The sequence below is a fragment of the Felis catus genome, chromosome D1 (genome assembly GCF_018350175.1).
Source record: "Felis catus isolate Fca126 chromosome D1, F.catus_Fca126_mat1.0, whole genome shotgun sequence".
Taxonomy (NCBI): Eukaryota; Metazoa; Chordata; class Mammalia; order Carnivora; family Felidae; genus Felis; species Felis catus.
Window position 1 is genome coordinate 87,796,900 of NC_058377.1, and position 20,534 is coordinate 87,817,433.

Sequence of the window (20,534 nt, forward strand, 5' to 3'; positions counted from 1 at the left end):
GCCTGGGTGTCTCAGTCGGTTAAGTGTCCAACTTCTGCTCCGGTTATGATCTCATGGTTCATGAGTTCGAGCCCTGCATCGGGCTCTCTGTTGTCTGAGCAGAGCCCACTTTGGATCCTCTGTCTCCCTCCTGCTCTCTCTCTCAAAAATAAATAAACATTAAAACAATAATAAAAATGTTTTTAAAAAATTCACATGGCTTCTTGTGGAGGAAGGAATCAGAACGTCAAAAGTGGGCTGATTCCAGCCAGCAGCTCTCATCACATGAGAATCTCTTGTGAGCTGACTGGCCATGTAAGGAATGAATACTCATTTTCGTGGACCTGGAGAGTATGTTCGTGCTTACCCATCCTTATCCTCTATCTAGTTTCCCACAGCTTCCTGTCATGTGTTAGCCAGACACATCAAGGCTTAGAGGTATTTTTTGCTGTGAAAGTTAAATTGCAATAGATAGTTAATTGATTTTTCTAGGAATGAGCCTCTAAACATGGCCACAGCTCAGGGACACTGACCGACCCAGTGTCTCTTTGCCGAGGCGATGTAAACACGAAGCAGATAAAGCGAAGTGAGTGTCATCAGAAGAATAAGGCCAATGCAAGATTTGTAAGCAGTACGCTTTTGTTGGTCAAAATAGCTTGGAAAATTATTGACAATTTTTTTTAACCTCTTCAGATTTAGTTAAGATTTAATTTCTTGAAGAATTGTGGGAGAAAGGGTTTCGACACCCAGATCTGCGAGTACTCAGTGTTATTCAGAGGATCCATGAACTTTGAAGTTTGGTAATCCTGCAGCCAACAAGAGCCGTTCTCAAACTTTTATGTGAGTGTATTATCAGGGTAGCTTATTAAAACACATATCCTATTCTTCGGTTTGGGGAGAAAACAGATTCTGCATTTCTTTAAAAAAATTTTTTTTTAAATGTTTATTTTTGAGAGAGAGCGAGAGGGAGAGACAGAGTATATGAGCAGAGGAGGGGCAGTGAAAGCGAGACACAGAATCCGAAGCAGGCTCCAGGCTCTGAGCTATCAGCACAGAGCCCCACGCGGGCTTGAACTGGTGAACCGCGAGATCATGACCTGAGCCGAAGTCAGATGCTTAACCAACTGAGCCACCCAGGCGCCCCTGAGACTCTGCATTTCTGACAAGCTCTGAGGTGATGCCAGTATTGCTGGTCTTGGGACCATATTTTGAGCAGCATGGTCCCGATAGTTATCCTACCTGTGGAAAGCAGATGAGCACAATTCTTACCTGTGATCCTGACCAGGAATGCCTATGGCCAGGCATTGGATGGTATGAGGTTAATTGCTGCCCTTGGCCTCTACATTGACTAGAGATCATTTTGTAGTGCTACTTTGGCACTGTAATTGAAGTGGTGGGGTATATGCATATATTTTCTCTTTTTTGTTGTTTATTTTATTTTTTATTTTGAGAAAGAGAGAGAGCATGCGTGTGTGAGTCAGGGAGGAGCAGAGAGAGAAGGAGACAGAGAATCCGAAGCAGGCTCCTGAGCTGTCAGCACAGAGCCCACTGCAGGGCTCGATCCCATGAACCATGAGATCGTGATTTGAGCTGAAATCAAGAGTCTGACCCTTGACCGACTGAGCCACCCAAGTGCCTCTATTTTCTCTTAGAAACAAAGCTGAACAGCAAATGGGCACATGGGCAGCAAGAAGAAGGATGTTAGACTCAAGTGTTTCTAGAAAAAGGTGGAGATCAACGGCATGCTGAGGCATTAATTTTGTTACTATATCTAATGTATGAATAATCTGTTATTAATTTAGCCTAATAAATCAATGATTTCTTTTTTTATTTTTTTAACGTTTATTTATTTTTGAGACAGAGAGAGACAGAGCACGAATGGGGGTGGGTCAGAGAGAGGGAGACACAGAATCTGAAACAGGCTCCAGGCTCTGAGCTGTCAGCACAGAGCCCGACGAGGGGCTTGAACTCACGGACCGCGAGATCATGACCTGAGCCGAAGTCGGCTTCTTAACCGACTGAGCCACCCAGGTGCCCCAATGATTTCTTTTTAATGTAAGTAAAAAGTGGCTATGCTGACCACGTTGAAATGAATTCCCTTGACCTGAATTAATGAGAGGAAAATTGGGGATGACAATGAGAAAAGAGTGTTGGTTTTCAGGATGGGATTCATTCGTTCATTCAATAACGTACTGAGCTCCTTGTGATGGGCCAGGTGCTGTGCTGGGTTCTCAGTCCCTCTGTGAAAATTTCACACTCATTGGGAACATACTGACCCCAAACAGCTCGTCTTAAAATGAACTAAAATCGTGATCCTTGAAGGAAAAATAAAGCATGCTTTGAGAACACTGAAAACTGGGGCGTTTGACTTGGGGGTGTGAAGGAAGTCTGCCCTAAGAAGGTGAGGTTTGAGGTGAGAGCTGAAGCATGGATTGGAATGTACTAGGTGCAGGGGTTGGTGCTGGAAGGCACCAGAGGGGAGAAGGAGCTTGGCCCACATGTGAGGTCATCCACATGTTGACGCGTAGCCTCCCCCCCATCTGGGGCCTGCTGCTGATGAGAAGACCCCCAGGGCTTTCATATACATGCCCAGCCTGGTCTCATCCGTAGCAACATACCCACCCCTGTGTGGTCCTGTGGGCTGTCACAAAATGGGGAGTTGTTCAGCCCACCCCTTTGCTTCCACTTCCCCTGAGCCTTATTAACCTGTAGGCTTCAAGACTACCAGATTTTAAAACTTCTTGGTCTTGTAAATAAAATGTAGATTGCATTGTGATGATAAAGTAATACTTGCAAATGCTTTTATTTTATGGTAAAAAAAAAAAAAAAGAAAAACGAAAAGAAAGGAAAAGAAAACTTGGGTGCCTGGGTGGCTCAGTCGGTTAAGGGTCAAACTCTTGGTTTCAGCTCAGGTCATGATCTCGTAGTTTGTGAATTTAAACTACACGTTGGGCTCTGTGCTGACAGCTTGGAGCCTGCTTGGGATTCTCTTTCTCTTCCTATCTCTCTGCCCCTCCCTGGCTTGTTTTCTCTCTCTCTCTCTCTCAAAATAGATAGGTAGAAAGAAAGAAAGAACGAAAGAAAGAACACTTACCCAGTTTTTTCCCAAACCAGGTTTGGGAAGCCCTACCTCACATCAAACGGGCCTGGACTTTGGACAGTGTGGAGTCTATTAAAATTCCAGGGATCTTGACAGAATACTTTGTCCGTGAGCACGTTGGTGTTCAGAATAGTGCTGTGAGGTGGGCAGTCATCACCAAGGCTTGCCTGAAGTTACAGTTACCAGTAAATAACGATAGAGCTAACATCAAGCCTGCCTCCTACATATAATCTCTTATCATCTCAAGTCTCCTGCTTGGCGTTGCTGTCTCAGGAACTCCTTGAACTTTTCTCCTTCTGAATCCCCTTACACCCAGCCCCTGGACCTAGAGGGACAGGTTTCACGATAATGCAGATATGACTGTCTCCAGGATTCAGTCTCTGGGGGCACTTTGTCGTAGGGAAAAGCGGGGAGGGAAATGCCTGTGAATCTGTGTACCTCTGGGTCATGGAGACCTCTAGGTCTTTTTCTCCTCTCCTCTTACTGTTCTCCTCCTGAGTCACATTTTTCCTGCCCCCAGGTTCAAAAACTTAGATGCTGTGGAAATCTGTCTGTAGTGAGAAATCTGGACACCAGGGGGCAGCACGAGACCATAGCTCCGAGGATTAACCATGTCCTTCTAATCAGCTGGCTCCCCAGCCAAACTCAGGATCTCGGGTTCCCAATCGTGTCTGCACATTAGAATCATCTGATGAACTTTTATAAAATCCTGGGGGCCTGGGCTCCATCTCAAGCCAGTTGCGTCTTATATGCCTGGGAGAGGGGCACAGGTGTTGATAATCTTTCAGTTTCTCCAGTGATTCTGATATGCAAAGAGAGTTGACACCCAGGAATGGAGAACACTGAATCCTGAAAACTGCAAAGGCTTTTAGGAATCACTTAGCCCAGCCCCACAGTTCCGTTTCACAGCTGTAGAAACTGAAGCCCAAAGATAGAAACAATAGCCTTAAGGCTCGTTGGAGGACAGAACCCAGTGTTCTGACATTCTGCCTGTTCTGTTTCCTCTGCAGCACATAGTCCTCCATGTTTTGGTGAGGCATGGGCAAGGCAGGGGGGGGCGGGGGGGCACTAAGGAATGCTCTTTCCCTCCTTTGTGATCTCAGGGCTGTGTGGTCCCTGGTTCAAGGAGCTCCTGTTGATGGAAGCATTTAGGACAGAGCTATAGAAATCAACTGGAGAGTAACCCCAACTCTGTGTGGGCTGAGGTTCAAAGCTTACGTGCTCCCAGAAACCAGGGGATTGAGAGAGAGGGAGTGAGGGCAGCTACCGTCAAGGAGGACTTTCTGCAGGTGAGGCACGAGTAGAGGACTGGCTGGATGTCAGTGACCCATGGATGGTAGGGGCCACATTTCAAACCAGAGGTCCAGGACAAATGATGGGCATTGCTGGGGCCAAATGAGCCCAGTATGAGTGAGGCAAAGGGGAGGCCTGCAGACCAGTGGGAGTTGACGCTATAAAACAGGACGGAGGCACAGCTCACGGAGACAGCAACGTCCAGATAGAGGAACCAAGGAACCAAGGCTTTTCATGAAATGTTCTAGATTTCAATCTAGAAACATGGATGAAACTGTTTGAGCCCAAGAGGGTCACAGGTGAGCTGAGCCTCAGAAAGATGCCACAGGGGGCTGGATGGATAGAGGCTTTAAGATGGACACAGGGGTTCCCTTAGTATCATCCTTTTCCAGGCCCTCAGAACTTAGACAAGATGGGACTTTTGGAAGAAGAATGCCCTCAGTGGTGGGTTGTGGCCAAGAACAGGGATGGCAGAGAAGATACAGAGTAAACAGAGAGTCATTTGGAGAGTAGCAGGGGTTCATGTCTAGGGGCTTTTCAGACAGTTACGGCAGTGTCAGAACTTCCATCACCCCAGGGGAGTAGGACAGTGGTGTTCAGGGTGAGGGGACCCCTGTCTCCCCTACTCTTTCTCTTTTAGTCAGGATATTCTTGGGGATCCCCAAAAACTCCACCTTGAGAAATCTGTAGAAGTCCAGCATTAACCTTCCACCCCATCCTTGTACATCTTTAGAGCTTTATGATAGGAGGGCCCCTCTTTACCATGGTTTTCCATGATGTATCCAGCCCAGTTCTGCCCAGCCTGGCCTACCTCTCTTGGGGATTCTGGGCTGTTGAGGAATCATGTACATTGCACTTCTCTGCTTGTCAGATTTCTCGCCAGTAAACCCTATTTTGTATTTATACCGTATGGCACTGGTGATATGCCCCCTTGTCCTTCTTCCATGACATCTCGTCACCACATAGGTACACACTCCATCTTTCCTGATGCTGGGTGTTTTGGGAAGAGACCTCGTTCAATTTGGCCTCCTTAGGGATAGGTAGGTACCATTTTGCTTCTCAGCCATCCATGTTTTTATATGGGGTTGGAGGTGGTGGGGAGGGGGGAGAAGAGAAATCAAATAATGCTATCTTCTATTTGCAAAGCAATACAAACCTTTCAGGACATCATCCCTTTCACTGTTCACTGGAGCCTTCCAAAGTAAAGCATTTCCTAAGGAAACTGCTACCCAGGATGACCCCATCTGCACTGTTCAGCCAATCCAGTGCAGGGTGTCCCTTTTTCTAAAGAAGTGCCCAGAGGGTAAGCTGTTTCCTCATGTTGTGACTGGACAGCAGTATGAGACAGGAACACCAAAACTATTAAATAGTTCCTTATTCCAATAAGGGTTTTAATAATTATATAGGTTTAAGGCTTTACTGATGCCGACATCTTTGGAAACTCTGGAATGCTGTAAACAATCAGTTGTGCATTCATAGATTCCAGATTATTTCCCTTTGGTGTCTACTGTTCTATTAATTAGGGAGATTTGGCAGCTGTTGAAAAAATCACCTTCTCAAGATGGCATCATTGCTTACTCCTTCCTTAAGGAAGATTTGGTCCCCTGGTCTTCCAAATTATACGTGTCTTCCACTTGGCTTGGGGCCCATTGCTGCCATCTTCATAGAAATGGGTACGGGCATCTGCCTGCGCTAGCCGGCAGTCGAGGGGTTTGGCGAGAAGTCTCAGTGGTTGACCTTGCCAAAGAAGACATCCAGATGGCTAACAGACACATGAAAAAATGCTCAACATCACTCATCATCAGGGAAATGCAAATCAAAACCACAGTGAGATACCACCTCACACCTGTCAGAATGGATAAAATTAACAACTCAGGCAACAACAGATGTTGGCGAGGATGTGGAGAAAGAGGATCTCTTTTGCATTGTTGGTGGGAATGCCAGCTGGTGCAGCCACTCTGGTAAACAGTATGGAGGTTCCCCAAAGAATTAAAGATAGAACTACCCTACAACCCCCAAATTGCACTAATAGGTATTTATCCAAAGGATACAGGTATGCTGTTTCGAAGGGGCACATGCACCCCAATGTTTATAACATTTTCGACAATAGCCAAAGTTTGGAAAGAGCCCAAAGGTCTATTGACTGATGAATGGATAAAGAAGATGTGGTATAGGGGCGCCTGGGTGGCTCAGTCGGTTAAGCATCCAACTTCGGTTCAGGTCATGATCTCACCATCCGTGAGTTCGAACCCCGTGTCAGGCTCTGTGCCAACAGTTCAGAGCCTGGAGCCTCTTTCAGATTCTTTGTCTCCCTCTCTCTCTGCCCCTTCCCTGCTCGCACTGTCTCTCTCTCTCCCAAAAAATAAAACATTAAAAAAATGTTTAAAAGAGGTGATATATGTATGTATATATGTATGATATATATATGTATATATACATATGTATATATATACACACACATATACACACACACACACACACACACACACACACACCATTACTTACATACAAGGGAACATTACTCAGTGATCAAAAAGAACGAAATCTTGCCATTTGCAATGATGTGGATGGAACTAGAGTGTATCATGCTAAATGAAATCAGTCAGAGAAAGACAAATATATGATTTCACTCATATGTGGAATGTAAGAAACAAAACAGATGAACAGATGATAAGGGAAGCAAAAATAATATAAAATCAGAGAGGGAGTTGGGGCACCTGGGTGGCTCAGTCGGTTAAGCACGAGACTTCAGTTGGGGTCATGATCTCATGGTTTGTGGGCTTGAGCCCGTCATTGGGCTCTGTGCTGACAGCTCAGAGCCTGGACCCTACTTCAGTTTCTGTGTCTCCCTCCCCTGCTCGTGCTCTCTCTCTCTCAAAAATAAACATTAAAAAAGAAAAAAACAGAGAGGGAGACAAACCATAAGAGACTCTTAAATACAGAGAACAAACTGAGAGTTGCTGGAGGGGTATCGGGGTGGGAGATGGGTTAAATAGGCGATGGCATTAAGAAGGGTACTTGTTGGGATGAGCACTGGGTGTTGTGATGAGTCACTAAATTCTATTCCTGAAATCATTACTACACCATATGTTAACGAACCTGGATTTAAATGAAAAAAAAAAAAGAGTTTCAGCTGTTGAGGGATCTCCTTCCTTTTCCATTTCTCTTGCAAACAGCTAAAAATCTTTTATCTTCCTCTTATTATAAGATTTATTAAATGGGTCTGTGGAATCAAATAAATACACATATGGCCTCCAAGGGTGGGGGGTCAACCCAATGAAACTTATACAAAATTTTATATGCATGTGCATGCCTCACTGAGGGGAAATGATTAAGAACTTATGGCTGAGACTTGGCAACTGTTGAATAATCCTCAGGAAAGGCTGGCTCTCCTCCATAGTAATGGAAACAAGGTGAAGACGTCTGGCGTCTCCAACTTTATCTAACATTGTGCTAGAGAGCTCAGCTAGTGCAAAGAGGCATACAGACTGGAGAGGAAGGACCAAAACTTTTTTTGCAGATGATCATGTATATAGAGAATCCTAAGGAAACATAAAAAATCAGCTACATTATTAAGTGAATTTAGCTAAGTCAAAACATACAGGGTCAATATACAAAAATCAATTCAACTTCTATACACCAGCAATGAACATGTAAAAATACCATTTATAATAGCACCTACAATATGATATATACTCAGGGAAATCTTTAATTGATTATATGGAAAACATGTACATGGAAAACTCTAAAAATGCGGAAAGAATATAAATGGAGATAAATACCAGGTTTATGGATGGGAGGCTCAATATTGTTAGATGGCATTTCTCCCCAAGTTGAGTTACACATTTGATACAATCCCTATCAAAATCCTAGCAGGCTTATTTTTATTTTGTTTTGTTTTTTTTTTTAGAAGTTGACAAGCCGAAACTTACAAATTCAAAGGTCATAGAATAGCCAAAAAAATTGTGGAAAAGAACAAAGCTGAGGGACATAATCTGCCCAATTTTAGGACTTACTGTAAATACATAGTAATCAAAGAGATTACTGTACATTTAAGTATAGAAAGAGAAATCAATAGAATCATCTAGAATTATATTGTATATATAATACATACATATCATACATGTAATACACACACAAAATTGATTTTCAGCTAAAATACCATTAAAATAAAATTAAAGTAATTTAATGGGGGAAATGGTGTTTTCAGCAGATACTGCTGGCAAAATGGTGTATCTTCTTGGAAAAGTAAGCGAATCTCAACTCTCAACTCACATCATACACAAAAGTTGACTCATGAGGAGTCACAGAACTAAATGTAAGGGTTAAAGCCATCAAGGTTCTAAAACATAGGAACTGCAACTTTTAAAATACTGCAACTTTTGGGAAAGCAAAGATTCCTTGTGGAGGGATAAAAAGCATGAACTGTAAAAGTTGACAGTTGGACTTCATCAAAATTAAAAATTCCTGTTCTACCAAAAACACTAAGAAAATGAGAAGGCAGGGGCGCCTGAGTGGCGCAGTCGGTTAAGCCTCCGACTTCAGCCAGGTCACGATCTCGCGGTCCGTGAGTTTGAGCCCCACGTCAGGCTCTGGGCTGATGGCTCCGAGCCTGGAGCCTGTTTCCGATTCTGTGTCTCCCTCTCTCTCTGCCCCTCCCCCGTTCATGCTCTGTGTCTCTCTGTCCCAAAAATAAATAAACGTTAAAAAAAAAAATTAAAAAAAAAAAAAAAAGAAAAAAGAAAATGGGAAGGCAAACTTAGGGGCTAGGAGAAAATATTTACAATATACATATCTACATAAGACTCATACCCCAAATTTATAAAGTACTCCCATAACTCAAAAAGGAGACAAACCAATTAAAAATGGGGTGGTAAGGATTCTATGATGACCCCAATGACCGACCCATGCCCTTGTATAATTATCTCTCCTTGAGTATGAGTGGGATCTGTGAATATTATGGATGTCACTCCCATGATTAAGTTATATTATATGAAGGCATTTTGACAGATGTATTAAAGCTAATCAAAGGAGAGATTCTCTCTGCCCCTCCCCCATTCATTCCTCTCTCTCTTCTCTGTCTTTCAAAAACAAAAATTTAAAATTTAAAAAGGGAGATAGATTATCCTGGGTGGGTCTGAGCTAATCAGGTGAATCTTTAAGTGAGGTTCGAGAGGCAGCAGCAAATTTTTCCTGCTGGCCTTGAAGCAAAGCACCATGAGTTCTATAGCTGCAGGGAAATGAATTCTGCCAACAAACACGTGTGCTTGGAAGGAGACCTGGGCCGGGGGTGGGACCCCAGCACTGCCCAACACCTTCCCTGCAGCCCGTAAGACCGGAACAGAAGACTCAGCTCAGCTGTACCTGACCCACGGAAACTGTGAGACAATAAATGTGCTTTATTTTTCTAGTTTTATCTGACATATTTGTGGTGATATGTAGAAGGCTAATACAGTAGGCAAGTGAGCATACCCTTCACAAAAGATGTGTGAATAGCCAGCAGTTACATGAAAAGGTGCTCCACATCAGTAATTGTCAGAGAAAAGCACATTGCAAACAAAATGGACATACCTCTACACACACACATACACACACACACACACAAACACACGAGTGGCTAAATTTTGGGGAACCCCCGCCCTCCTCCCCGGCAGTACTAAGTGTAGCATCTGGAACTTTCATGGACTGCTTTGGGAATGTCAAATGGTACAACCATTGCAGAAAACAGTTTAGAAGTTTCTAATAAAACTAAATATACATTATCATATGGCCAGGCTATTTCACTTGATATTTACTCAAGAGAAGTGACAACATGTTTCCATGCAAAGACTTACACGTGAATGTTCACTGCACTTTTTATTCATAATAGCTAAAAAGTGGAAACAGCCCAATTGCACATCAACAGGCAAACACATGAACAAATTGTACTGTGTCCCTACAAGGGGATAGTGCTCAGCAAGGGGATACTTTTTGGGGCGTGCTGATAGCAATCTTCTAGATCTTGACGGTGGTGGCGGTGGTTACACGGGTATATATATTTGTCAAAATTCACGTAACTTCACACTTAACAGTGGGTGCATTTTATCTCCAAATTATAATACCTTAATAGAGTCGATTTTGAAATGTTGACTCTCCCAGCATGATTTTATTTGCTTGAAAATGATCCCCCACAGAGGGAACAACTAATGGTGCAGGTGGATGGAGGTCAATTCCAGGAGGGATGTCCTTGACCAGGAAGTAGGGTAGGGTCCAGTGTTTAAGTGGAATTGCTGGCTACTGATAAAATCGGGGTAGTTCTCTGTTTTCTGGCTTAAATGGGAAGCAGTGTAGCAGCTGAGAGGGAGGGAAGGTGGGGCATTGGAGGTATGGGGAGCAACGAAAGGGTATAGAAGAAATTTCAGAGAGAAAATGGACCTCAGGCCTGCCTGCCACCCCCACGCCCACCCCATTCACCTTGAGACTCCGTCCCCACATTCCTCTTCCCCATCATTGCCATATTTGAACCACTTGAAAGAGTGGAACTTCGGCTTGGAATCTTAAATTCGTTACCATCATTATGGAAACTCCAGGCCAGGCGGCCAGAATGACGCTTTGTGGGAGGGGGCCGGGAGTCTGCAGGGGGTGCTCCCTATCCCCCCTCCTCCTGCACAGTGCTCACAGCATCCAGAGAGCTCTGGGGCTCTGGGGAAGCAGCCTGGGGGTGGTGCTGGGGAAGCCCGAGAGAGAGGCTTCCGGGAACGGAGTGATGAGGAGTGGCCACGGGCCAGTGCAAGGATCCCCCCAAGACTAGAACTAAGAGACTGAAACTAAGAGGCAGGAAATCAGGCTCACAGGAACAGGGCAGGAGGTCAAGCTGCCAGGGCCTGGGACCTAACAGGGAAGTCTTGGTGCCGAGGCGTGGCTCTCCCCCTGCTCCTTCTAGGCCTTTCTTCCTGGCACCTTCAACAATGACTCTGCAGAGGGTGCCCACTCTAACCTGGGTACTATTTCCTAGCTCTCAGAAACACAATTCAGGGCATAGTCCTTCTGCACATCTCTGCCTCTCTACCCACCCCCACCCAGGCCTACCAGCTCCTGCACTAGAACCTTCCTGCCAACCCGCCTGTGTGGCCTGGGGCCACCGAGCCTACGGGAGCCAGGAAATCTGACAGGTCCACTTCCAGCAAAACCCCCAGCCTAGTCTCCCTGTTAGAAGAATGCCAACTCCAGCCATTTGAACTGACGCCTCCACTGAGGGGACTTTATGGACTTCTGCCACTTCTTCAGTTGTGATTGCTGTTGTGTCTTACCCATAAGGGACTCCTCTTTGGGAGTCATATCATCTGCATGGCCAGGTGTCTGTAGACACGCAACCTGCCAGAGTCAACTCTGAGATTTGTGGTTTTAAAAGACAGTATTGGCCACTAAAGAAGGTCACCTCAACTTCCAGCCCAAGAAGGAAATGCCTGTTTCCAGCAGCCATTTAGACAGTTACAAAGCTAGAATTATGATTAGAAACGGAATGCTTTTAAATAATTTTTTTTGCAATATGTTTCTTAAAGCTCCCTAAGTAATTACTGGCTCAAAGAGGCTTGTGAACCAAAGATACCGTGGCCCTGGGGCAGGGGCAGACTAGAGCCTAGTCAGACTCTCTCTGCTCTGTGACCCGTGACAGAGTTGGGCCAGAGCCCTGAGGCTCTGAGAGGTTATCTTGCCCCAAAGACACATTTCTCCTTGGTTCCTGGTGCTCTTCAGGCAGAGGTGGTACGTGAGGCCCAGTGTGTTCTGGGAGATGCTGGGGTTAGGGTTAGTGAATCTCCCCACGTGTCAGCTCAGCCCTCCCAGGTGAGACGCAGTCAGGCGAGAGCCTGCCTATACAGTTCCAGATTTTCTCCCCTGTGAGGACACAGACAGACTGGTTCCGTCATGGTTCCCACATCCCTGAACATTCGGAGAAAAATGCAGTATTAATGGAACCTCTATTCAAAAACACCTTCTCTCCCGAGAGCATATTAAATGTTAATTGGGGTCAATAGTAGCTATTGCCAAACCGTGGGGAATCTGCTTGTTTTGTGGATCTCTGGACAGGGCAGAGGAGGGGGCAGTGCAGGTAAAGGCCCAGCCCTTCGCTTACTCAGGGTGGGAGGGAGCCACGGTTCTGGAGCAGAGCCCCTGCCTCAGTCTCCCACTGTCAACCAGGGAGCACGCCAAGGCCTTGGCTGCTCCCAGAAGGTGTGAGGTCAGAGAAGAAGGTATGAAATAATCATTCAGAAGAGTGGGCTAGACAGCACCCCCAGCCATGCCTACTTGAGGTTAAAGATCATACGCTCCATCATCAGGGTGGGGAGGCTTTCCTCAGCTGCCCCCAGCTATGTTCCAGTAGGCAGGAGTCAGCTAGGAGGTGACCTTGACCAGGGGGCGGGTTGCCACTTGCCAGATAGGCCCAGGGAAGGGAACAACCATGGAACATCAGCTGGATGTCAAAAGACAAAAGGATGTGCTGTGATCGGATTCCATCACACACAAGCTGGGCGATCTTAGGGGAAAAAAAAATCACTCAACTTCTCCGATCTGCTCTTTTCTCATTCACAAAACCGGTATCAAAGCACCCCCTTCCACGAGGTTGTGTGCCTGAAGTGATGTGCTCTGTGGGCAAGTGTTCCCCGTCTGGAAGGAGCCCTGGATGGGGTGGGTATTGCTCAGGGGTATGACTGGTGTGTGAAGGGCGGTTTGTGGTCACAGGTATTGACTGAGCAGCCCCCAGGCAGCACCGGCTGGGGGGCGAAAGCTGAGCCAAGCACCTGGACATGAGCATCTCCTCCTCCTGGACATGAGCATCTCAGATGTCCTTACAAACAACACCTCTCTTGCTGAGCTTGGCTGCTGCCCTGTGGGGATCCTCTAGGTAGCTTCCTGCTCTTTTAGTTGAAGGACCAGTGGTCAGAACCTGGCTTTGTTGCCCCTCAGGGGGAAGAAGTCTCTCCCAGGAGACTCCTTACACCCCCATGCAAGGGCTGCCCAAACCTCTCAGCCCCAGGCGTAGACGTCTGCTGGCTGCACTATCATTTCTGCAGCATATACTTCTCTGTCCATGCCTTTGGAATTCGGGGTGGAGGCTGTGGCCTGTCCTTTGTGTGGGGCCAGCCAAACCTCAGTTTCCTGTCCATTTCCTCCTCTGCGCCTAAGCCGCAGGGTCCTGTGGACAAAATCGGTCAAAGATCACCCTCTCCTGCCCAGGTGGAGTGTTGGTCTCCAACCCCAGTGCAGCCCTCGGTGCCTACTGGGGCTTCCTCCCAAGTGTCTCTGCTCAATTCTCGCTCCTGGCCTTTAGAACAGCCGTATCAACCTGTCTCCCTTTCCCTCAGACCTTCGGCCCCTGCCCCTTGCCCTCTCCTGCCCAGGGTGGATCCTGGCACTCGACACTCTACTCTGAACTTCTCAGCAACACCTGTCCATTCCTGTTCCCTCCCTTCTTTGGGGATCCACCACCCCTGCTCAACTGGCTCCTTCCCACCCAGGTCTAAATTAGCTCACATCTCGTCCATCTTCAAAAACAAAGCCAAACCTTGACCTCATTTCTCCCAGGCTGAACCATCTTCCTATTCCCACACACTGTACCCCAGACTTGGGGCTTCATTTTAGTGCTGACAGCTCCCCAGCCATCACCTCCTTTCCAGAGCCCTTGTAAAGCACCGCTCCCCAACTGTGGCTCCTGCTGGACATGACCACACAGATGTCCCACATGTGCATCAAAACCCAGCTTCAAAACTGAACTCTCCCGGCTACCCCTGCCCCTCGCACAAACCCCATCCCTCCCCGCAACATGACCCTCATGCTGAGGGGTAAGACATGGTCCTCACAATTGCTGAGACTCCTGGGTCCTTCCCTGGATGACTGCTTCAGCGTGCCGCTCTGTTTCCTGACACGGCCGGGTCATCTGTCCCCTGCAAGACCACCACAGTCTCCTGGTTTCCTGCCTTCACTCATGCGTGCGCTCAATTCACATCCCACAGAGGAAGTAGAGGCAGCTTTCAAGATAAATTTCATCATGGCTGTCCCTGCTCAAGACATTAATGGCCCCATTAACCTCATTAAAATAAAGTGCAAGGTGCTGCCGGGCCCTTAAGCTTCTCCCCACACCCACATACTCCAGCGGCGGTGAACTTCGGTTTCTGCGATGTGTTGTCTCTCCTCCAACATTTGCTGAAGCTGATGCCCCAATCTACAGCCTCTCACCTACGTCACCCCTCCCCACGCCCTTCCTTAGGCTCTTAACTGAGAACTCATGTCAGCACTGCGGCCTCTGCCGAGGTGCCCACAGTACCCTGCACTTCACCAATTACAGCATCATCCCCCCGTTGGCCCCCCTGACAGGTGAGCTGCCTGGGTGAAGACAGAATGTGTTGTTTTGTTAAATCTTGACCTTCCAGTAAATTCTAACAATCTGTAAAAAGCCTACGCAGATGGGGATGTAGATGGACAGACTGCAGGCTGCTCTGACACCCAGCTGGCTTTCTCTCCCCACAGGCCTCCCCCCTCCCCGCCCTGCTGAGCCCTTGCCTAAACGCTGAGGGTTCCAGTTGGGTGTGTCCTACCAGCTCACCAATGTCTCAGGGCTGATCTGCCTGTCCCCCCCACAGAGCAAGCACGGCACCACCTTTGACTCTTCTGGTCAATCAACTCCCTCTCTTCCTTTTTCCAAAACTAAGCTCCGTCAGCTGTGACCCTGATTTCAGCCCTTCCCACACCCTGAGGGGCCTTTCTCCATCAGTGACACCCCATAGCCTCTTCTGTACCTCCTAACCTGAAGACAAGTCCTATGTCCCTGCTCAGTGCTACATGACCCTCTCATGCCACCAGGCTGCAGCCCCACACACCTTGCTCCCTCCCCTCATGCTCAGCAGCTCCTCCAACATCTTCAATCTCCTTGCTCTCCTGGGGGCTCCTGAAGGGCAATGTGGGCACGTGGGCTGTAGGGCTGCATAGACATGCTTTCACATCTCCTCTCCACATCTGTCTTGCTCTGTGACCCTGTGCCACTCACTTCCTACCTATGAGCCTATTTCCTCATCTGTCAACTTGAGCTGATTAACGGTTCCTCAAATGTTGCTGCATGAAAATTAATGCAATAACACACGCAGGTGCTCAATAGATGTTCCTTGTTGGGGTCCTGACCCAATTCTCCTTAAAGCCTTCTACCCCCAGAACTTCAGTGATTTTACACCACCTTAGGGCTGCCTACCATCGACTGAACCCTTACTATGTAACTTCACCAGTACACGTAGCTTTCACCGTAGGTACCCATTTAATAGACGACAGAGAAGACAACAGAGACCCAAGAAGACCCAACCAACCAGGGGCAGAATCAGTATTCAAATCCAAGCTGTCTGGCTCCAGACCCCTTGCTTAAACCCCTCTGCCGTTCTGTGTCCAGTTCTCCAGGTGGTCTCGGCTGGGTCCTGGATGTCTCATTCCTCCTTGATCAATGCCCCCTTTCCCTGATTCATTTACTCACAAAGCTTTGCATCTCAGTCCCATCCTACCCCCCCCACCTCTGAGCTTGCGGGACACCCCCTCCGGATGGCCCGCCTTCATCTCAGGATCAGAGAGTCCCAGACTTACTTTCAACCCCCTCCTCTGGCATCCAGTGACCTGATTTTGCAGCTTTATTGGCAAATTCCTTTCACTCAGCCTTGCAGCCTAGTTTCTTGCGAGTGTGCCTGCCTCCTTCATGGGGCCGTGAGCTCCCAGAAGGCAGAACCCTGTCCTCATGGTGCCTCTCTCTGCCTCAAGTACAGTGAAGGCAGATGAAACTCTCTCTCAGATCATATCCTACCCTGATTTCCCTCTCTCTCTGCAGGGAACTATTCTTTATTCTTTCTTCCCACCTCTGAAATTTTTCCCTTGCCTCTGTCTCCCACATCCCTCTGCCCCGGGCAGGACTGCCTTCCAACTGTCTCAGATTCTCCATGGCCTTCTCATTCCAACCGCCCAACTGTCATCCAGCAACAGGCCTTCACCACCCCACCTTTACCATGGCGCCCCTGCCCTTCCCTTTTTTTTAATGTTACCTCTAATAACCTAAAACATGGTAATGGTTTTAGAAACAAACAAACAAAAAAACACACGTGCCCTGGATATAGCTGTGGGTCACCAGTTTACTACCAGCAGGCTACAGGTGATTGGCTGGAGGTGGGAGGAGAAAGGTCTTGATTAAAAAGGAGTGTTATGTTAGCCTCCAAGATGGCCCCCACAATCACCGCCTTCTGGTATCTATGCCTCTGTGTAGTTTCCTTCCACACTGTCTCAAGGTTGGTCTGTGTGACTGGAGAATATGGCAGAAGTGATGGCGTGTCACTTTCGAAGTTGGGTTACAAAAGCCGTTGGGGCTCCCTTCTCTCTCTTCTTGCTCGCTCCCTCATCTCATCTCATAACTTGCTCTGGACAAAGTAAGGACACTCAGACAACCCATGAGGCAAGGAAATGAGGCCTTCTGCCAAAAGCCACATTCTGTGAGTGATCCATTCTGTGAGTGATCCATCTTGGAAGCAAATCCTCCAGCCCCAGTCAAGCCTCCAGATGACTGCAGCACCGCTTGACTGCAGCCTCATGAGGCGCTCTGAGCCAGAATGACTCCCTAGGCTGCTCTCAGCTTTTGGCTCTCAGAAACTGTGTGAGATAATCAATGTTATTGTAAGCTCCTGGGTCTGGGGGCCATTTGTTACACAGCAGTAGATAACTAATACAGGAAATGAGATCCATTCATTCACTTCATCATTTAACATATTACTTTTGAGCTGCTACTACAGGTCAGGTACTATTCTGAGTACTGGGAATACAACAGTGAACAAAGTAGACAAAGTCTTTACTATCACAGAGCTTTTACTCTGGTCAGGGGAGGGAGATAGCAAGGGGGAAGAGAGATACGCCCAATGTGATAAACACTATGGAGAAAAACCAGTGTAAGGATGGAATGAAGGGTATATATAGGCAGGATATTGATATTTTATACAGGTTGGTCAAGGGAGTCCTCTCTAAACAAGTGCTCTCTGAGCAGAGACCTTAAGAAGATGAGAAAACAGATATACAAGGAAGAGCACACAAGTCAAAGGGAACAGTAGATATGATGGCTCAGTACCCACTCACTTCTTACCATTCCTTTACTCATCCACAGGATGAGTACCTCATGTCTGGCCTAAATTGCTACATCAGCCTCCCAAGTACCTCCAGCTTGTGCTTTACCCTACTGTGGTCTCTCCTCAACAAACCTGCCATAAAGCCTAAGTGAGAACAAGTCACTGCTCTATTTAAACTCTATAAGGATTCTTCATTTCATTCAGAATAAAAACGGAAATCTACAAGGTACCTGGGTGGCTTTGTTGATTAAGCATCCAACTCTTGATCTTAGCTCAGGTCTTGATCTCAGGGTAATGGGTTCAAGCCCCACATTGGGCTACAATGCTGGGTATGGAGCCTACAAGACAAGACAAAATAAAAAAACCTGAAGTCTTCATCATGGCCTACAAGGGTCTACACACTCTGGCCCCTCGTTGACATTTTGGCCCCTTCTCCTCCTAGTCCCTCAATCCCTCAGGTATTCTACTCCAGCCACAATGGTCTCTTTGCTGTCCCTACAACTTGCCAGCAAACTCCTGTCTTAGGGCCTTTGCTCTGGAGCCCCTTCTGCCTGGAATATTCTACTCTCTCCCTCACTTCTTTTAGTCTTTGTTCAGATCTCATCATCTCAGCAAGGCCTACCTTGAGCATATTATTGAATTCTGCAACCTGTCCCCTCCACGTCCAGGCCTGCTTTTTCTTTTTTCCTTCACACTTACCCCTTCTAATATTAAGTGATTTATCCTTTTAGTCTATTACGTGTTTCTGTCCACTAGAATAGCGGTGCGAAAAGATAGGAATGTCCTTCTTTTGATTCCCTGGGGTTTTCCAGGTAGCTGTGTTCCTGGCACACAGTTGACACTCTAAATATTTGTTAAATTAATTAATAAGTGATTGGATGAGGGTTCCTCTTTTTCCATTGACTGATCTGTGACTTTGAGCAAGAAACTTCTCTTCTTGGGGCGTGTTCCTTCTTGATAAAAGAATGAGATTGTTCCTTCTAGGCTGTTCTCAGGTGCACAGCATAGCCCACAAAATCCACCTGGACTGTGGACAAAAGACACGGACAATGAGAGTTTGATCCTAGGTGTCTGCCATTCAAAATGCAGTTGGGGAGGCAAACCATAAGAGACTCTTAAATACAGAGCACAAACTGAGGGCTGCCGGAGAGGTGTTGAGTGGGGGATGGGCTAAATGGGTGATGGGCATTAAGGAGGCTCTTGTTGGGATGAGCACTGGGTGTTACACGCAAGTGATGCAACACTAAATTCTACTCCTGAAACCACTATTATACTATATGTTAACTCACTTGGATTTAAATAAAATTTATTTTAAAAAGAACAATTTCATACACACCAAAAAAATGCACTTGGGGGCAAAAATCATGGAAAAAGATTTTTTTTTTTTTTGCTGCATTAAGTCACCAACTCTGTCATTTAGCGTACCCTTCCCTCATGCCCGTCTTCGCAAAACTTTGGGAATAGGTATCCAGACAAGTAAAGGACTCTAGGGCTCATTAAGAAGAAATCTGAAGGGGCATCTGGGTGGTTCAGTTGGTTACGTGTCCAACTCTTGATTTTGGCTCAGATCATGATTTTCTGGTTCATGAGTTCGAGACCCTCCTTTGGGCTCTGCACTAATAGTGCGGAGCCTTCCTGGGAATCTCTCTCCCTCCCTCTCTCTCTCTGCGCCCCTCCCCTGCTCATTTTCTCTCTTTCAATAAATAAACTTAAAAGAACAACCTCTGAAGGGGATATGAACAGTATGATGTCCCTTGTGAAAATTAAAACACAGAAAGCCATGTGATATATTTCTCTTGGCTTCACATGTCTATAGAAAAGTACATGGGAGTCAGTCACCAACTCCATTAAAGTGGTTTCCTCTTAAGAGCAGATATAGTTCTTAAGAATAGACCTAGCTGTAGCTGTATCTGTAATGCTTTATTTATGAGAGAAAGAATTCTGACACCAGTATTTCAAAATGTCAACATTCGTTAAATTCAACTTTTTATTTGTTTGTTCTCTATTTGATATAAGTCATCATTTAAAGAAAACTATTTTTAAACAACTACAATAGAGAAGTTACCTACCAGGGTGCCTGGGTAGCTCAGTCCGTTAAGCCTCCGACTTTAGCTCAGGTCTGACTTTGATCTCATGGTTCCTGAGTTCGAGACCCACACGGGCTCTCTGCTGTCAGCGTGGAGCTGGCTTCAGATCCTCAGTCTCCCTCTCTCTCTGCCCCTCCCCAGCTCACGTGCATCTGCTGGTGTGCGCCCTCTCTCTCTCTCTCAAAAATAAATAAGCATTAAAAAAAGGGGGGGGGGGAGAGAAATGATAATTTGTTGCAGTCTCTGCCATGGTCAGCTAATGTTTCCCCTCATCACTGTCCTTGTCAGGGCAGGGGAAGTGAGGCAGCGTGTGCCCTGTGCAGGAGAAGGGGTGCAGCTGGGCTGGGTGCAGCTGGAACTCAGAGCCAGCCGGTCCCCGTGCACAGCCTGAGTGGGAGCCCGAGGCCAGGATCACTTGCCAGCTGTACCTCAGAAGGCTGGGCGACCTTGGGCAAGGTACTTCCAACTAACGCTTTGGTTCCCCCGCTGTATAACACCGCGTCCCTCCTAGGTTTATTCTGATGCTTGCAGGAGAAAAAAAAAATCATGAAAATAGCTTGCAATAGCCCCTCATTTGGGGATGGTCACCTGAGGCTGCTGCTCACACACTTAGAGGTTTGCAGGCACAGGTAAAAAAAGATAAATATAAGCATCTTCTTCCTCCCAGCTTCCAATCTTCCTGAACGCTTCAAACACCACCGGTCCCTGGGTATGTCTCATCCGGGACTAAGCCAAGAGACCAGTCTGTAACTAAGAGGCCAGTAGGCAGCTCCGGGGCTTCCGCTCCCAAAAGGGAGGCAGCGTCTGCTGCAGCATCCTGTTTCCCAGTCACTTTTCTCCTGAGACGACTTCGCTTCCCCAGCCGACTCCAAATATTCCAGCTCTATTAGCCTGCCATAGAATATATATATATATTCTTCTGGTGCCTGGCTCCTGGGGTGTGCATGGTTTCTCCAGCAG

At 46.8% G+C, this 20,534-nt stretch overlaps 1 long non-coding RNA gene across 3 annotated transcripts; it reads right to left on the reverse strand.

The window, feature by feature from the left end:
• Window positions 1-10,213: 10,213 nt before the first annotated feature.
• Window positions 10,214-19,616, reverse strand: LOC109492083. Of its 3 annotated transcripts, XR_006586495.1 has the most exons (4): window positions 19,557-19,616; window positions 17,718-18,514; window positions 14,212-14,409; window positions 10,214-13,547 (listed from the first exon to the last, which is right to left on the reverse strand). It is a non-coding gene; the product is annotated as an uncharacterized LOC109492083 (long non-coding RNA). The 3 variants fall into 3 exon arrangements; XR_002736306.2 differs by lacking the exons at window positions 17,718-18,514; window positions 19,557-19,616 and adding an exon at window positions 15,974-16,947 and having other exon boundaries at window positions 14,212-14,412; XR_002145805.3 differs by lacking the exons at window positions 17,718-18,514; window positions 19,557-19,616 and adding an exon at window positions 15,974-16,939.
• Between the last annotated feature and the right edge of the window lie 918 nt (window positions 19,617-20,534).